The sequence below is a fragment of the Myxine glutinosa genome, chromosome 12 (genome assembly GCF_964187855.1).
Source record: "Myxine glutinosa chromosome 12, kmMyxGlut1.1, whole genome shotgun sequence".
NCBI lineage: Eukaryota > Metazoa > Chordata > Myxini > Myxiniformes > Myxinidae > Myxine > Myxine glutinosa.
In genome coordinates, this window is record NC_136272.1 from 61,756,096 (window position 1) to 61,760,271 (window position 4,176).

The window sequence follows — 4,176 nt, forward strand, 5'->3', positions numbered from 1 at the left end:
TTTCAGTATCAATATCCTGGAACAATGCACAAGATCATCAAAAGGAATACGTTGCTTATCCTCATTAACAAGTTCGTTAATTTTAAGGGATTCACAAAGTTCATAAATATTGGAGTAAATGCAGCAAATGTAAAACATAAAATGTTTAAGAACTGGTGCAGCAAAGAACAACATGTATGGCCAAGATCTCTGGGAAATGCCGACGATGAGAGTATTCTGGGAGTTCGTTTAAGGAAGTTCCGATGAAAGTGAATGAAAACTTTTTCCGGAATCCCGTAACAAGGTCTATGGAGTCAATAACAATGGAAGAGCGATCGATCCGGACTTACCGCGCCCAGGTTTGGTCCGCAGGGTCTGCAGGAACCATTATTCACCTAGAGCTTTTATAGACCCCGCCGAGGGGGGAGTCAAGCGCACAGACCCCTCTCTCAGTCCGTCCTGATCACCCCCCCCCCCCTTGTTCCTGGACCCCCTACCTTCCACCCCTCCATCAGGTCTGCGCTCACGCCCCTCGTTGGACACGCACATCGCAGGACCCGCTGAAACCGCTCATACCTACTTCGGATGAAGATCATTTAAAAACACCTTTCCTTTTCTCTCTATTAAATCCTACAAAATAATAACATTCGTTGCCCTATAAAACTTCCCATAACCCCAAACCGGCCCTAATGGCTTCATCAACTCGTGTAATTCATAAAATTTAAACACTCGTTTATAAAAGCGCGCCTTTTTGGGGGGGGGGGGGGGGGGAGGAGTCGTGGTGAATCCAAACAAATAGACTTATTAATGGTTCTTGAACAATTGATGAAATTGAAGATAATATATGTCCCATTATCTGCTTGAGATATAAGATGTCACGGATACTTTGGCGCCCGCAGGGCGAGACAGGCTGATCGCTGCTGTCGTGACGGTGTCGATCTCAATCTGTCGATCACCGTGACCCCGCCGACTCGGTCGTCATTCAGTACGAACATTAAGCCGGCTGTCCTGGCCTCTTTTATTGAGCGATACTTCTTAACCTTTTAAAATTCCAATCAGTTCGGTTTGAAAATGTTAGAAGATCCCAGCACTTACCATTTAGACAAATAAATAGATTGTGCGTGTGCCAAAGTGTGTGTGTGTGTGTGTGTGTGTGTGTGTGTGTGTGTAATATATATATACACACAGTCGTGGCCAAAAATATTGGCACCCTCACACTTTTTTCAAATAACTCACAATTTTCTATAATAATAAGTTGAAATTGACAAAAGTATTTGGTCTCCACAATTCTTTATTTCCCTGTTAATATTACAGAACCTTTATTTTTGATTCAGAACTTAAAAAATTCTTTTAAATCAGAAAATAAAACGAAATGGCATTGACAAAAATATTGGCACCACAGACTTAATATTTGGTAGCACAGACTTTGGACAAAATAACTGCAGTCACGTGCTTCCGAAAGCCATGAATGAGCTTCCTACACCTCGCTACTGGGAGTTTGGCCCACTGTTCTTGTGCAAACTGCTCCAGCTCTTCCACATTTGAAGGGTGCCTCCTCCCAACTGCTGTTTTCAGATCTCCCCACAGGTGTTCAATGGGATTTAGATCTGGACTCATTGCTGGCCACTTCAGAACAGTCCAAGTGTTTCTGAGCTGCCTCTGGAACTGGGTGCCTTGAATGTGTGCATGGCATCATGAAATCAGGAGATTACCAAGGCATGTTGGAGCGCAATGTTCAACCCAGTGTCAGAAAGCTGGGTCTCCGTGGAAGGTCATGGGTCTTGCAGCAGGACAATGACCCCAAACACACTTCAAAAAGCACCCAGGAATTGGGAGAAGGCACCCTTCAAATCTGGGAGAACTGGAGCAGTTTGCACAAGAAGAGTGAGACAAACTGCCAGTAGCGAGGTGTAGGAAGCTCATTCATGGCTATAGGAAGCGCTTGACTGCAGTTATTTTGTCCAAAGTCTGTGCTACCAAATATTAAGTCTGTGGTGCCAATATTTTTGTCAATGCCATTTCGTTTTATTTTCTGATTTAAAAGGATATATTAAGTTCTGAATCAAAAACAAAGGTTCTGTAATATTAACAGGGAAATAAAGAATTGTGGAGACAAAATACTTTTGTCAATTTCAACTTTTTTTTTAGAGAAAATTGTGAGTTATTTGAAAAAAGTGTAAGGGTGCCAAATATTTTTGGCCACGACTGTATTTATAGGATGGCTCATTTTTTCCTCAAACGGCAGGTTCAAGTTAAATGGAGAAGAAAACGTGTCATATTGAAACGTACACGTCACGACTATTAGTCTAGTAGGAAGACTAGGTCCCCCTGCACCCCCCGGAGATATACTTCTAATCAGTGTTTCTAGATTGGAAAAAATGTGTAGAAAATGACTAGCTATGGCCCCAAGCTGAAATAATGTCCCACATACCATTTTTATGCAAATTACTGCTGCCATTATCAAAAAAAGACTAGGTCCCCCTGCACCCCCCGGAGATATACTTCTAATCAGTGTTTCTAGATTGGAAAAAATGTGTAGAAAATGACTAGCTATGGCCCCAAGCTGACAAAATGTCCCACATACCATTTTTATGCAAATTACTGCTGCCATTATCAAAAAAAGACTAGGTCCCCCTGCACCCCCCGGAGATATACTTCTAATCAGTGTTTATAGATTGGAAAAAATGTGTAGAAAATGACTAGCTATGGCCCCAAGCTGAAAAAATGTCCCACATACCATTTTTATGCAAATTACTGCTGCCATTATCAAAAAAAGACTAGGTCCCCCTGCACCCCCCGGAGATATACTGAAACTGGCAGTGACTGGTGATTGAAATGCGGTGCCTTTTTGTGTTTCAGGTCGAGGTACGTGAACTCCCCACGATCTACAGCAACCAGGAAGAGACTGATACCAGGGTGGTTCTGTACCTCCATCATGCTGCTACCATCGGATACAAGAACGCTGTAGTCAGAACACCGGACACAGACATCCTCCTGATCCTGCTCCACCATGCCCACAACATCAAGCTGACGGTGTACCTGGATACAGGGTCAGGGAAGCATCGCCAACTTGTCAACGTCTCTGAGCTGGCAGAATCCCTGGGAGAGGACTACTGTGCCACTCTCCTGGGGTACTATGTGTTCAGCGGAGAAGACTGCACCAGTGCCTTCAAAGGGAAGGGAAAAGTCGGGCCCTTGAAAAAGCTGGAGAAGAATCCCAGGTTTCACAGGGCATTCGGTGAATTTCACAGGGTATTTAGAAAAATAAAACTTTGTGTTAACGTCTGTGTAGACGGACCTTAATATGAGTCTATTATTTCGTAAAACTGTGATTATTTTGTAAATAAAGCACTAATTAGCATACTAGTATACCATAGACACATGTAATCATGTTATGAATAGTTCTATCATGATCTATGCCCTTCAAAACATGGGTCTAGACACCTTCATTTTTCAATTATCTGCAATATTGGCTGAGATATGTCAAAAATCGTTTTTTTGATAATGGCAGCAGTAATTTGCATAAAAATGGTATGTGGGACATTGTTTCAGCTTGGGGCCATAGCTAGTCATTTTCTACACATTGTTTCCAATCTAGAAACACTGATTAGAAGTATATCTCCGGGGGGTGCAGGGGGACCTAGTCTTTTTTTGATAATGGCAGCAGTAATTTGCATAAAAATGGTATGTGGGACATTTTTTCAGCTTGGGGCCATAGCTAGTCATTTTCTACACATTGTTGCCAATCTAGAAACACTGATTAGAAGTATATCTCCGGGGGGTGCAGGGGGACCTAGTCTTCCTACTAGACTATATTGCGTCATAAATTGTTCTTTTTCGGTGTGCTTTCGGTTCATAAAGGCCATTGAGCCAGCATGCTAGAATAAAAAAAAGGATTTTAAAAGGGGTATAAAATGTGCATATATGCGGATACAACATACCGGTAAAAGCCGAGAAACGTATTTTCAGTCTCCATGTCAAAGTTGCATACAGAGAAACGATCTCTTTTAAAGGGATGGGTGCTTTGCGCCTCCCTTCAAAAAGTTATGGATGGATTTGGACGAAACTTGTTGGACAGGTTGGGTGTGTGACAAGGACAAATCGATTTAACTTTGGTGAAGATCCGGATCCGGCTCGTATAATTTTTAAGTGATTCTTCACCATTGGGAGATCGGGCCAACAACAATACATAGCAGG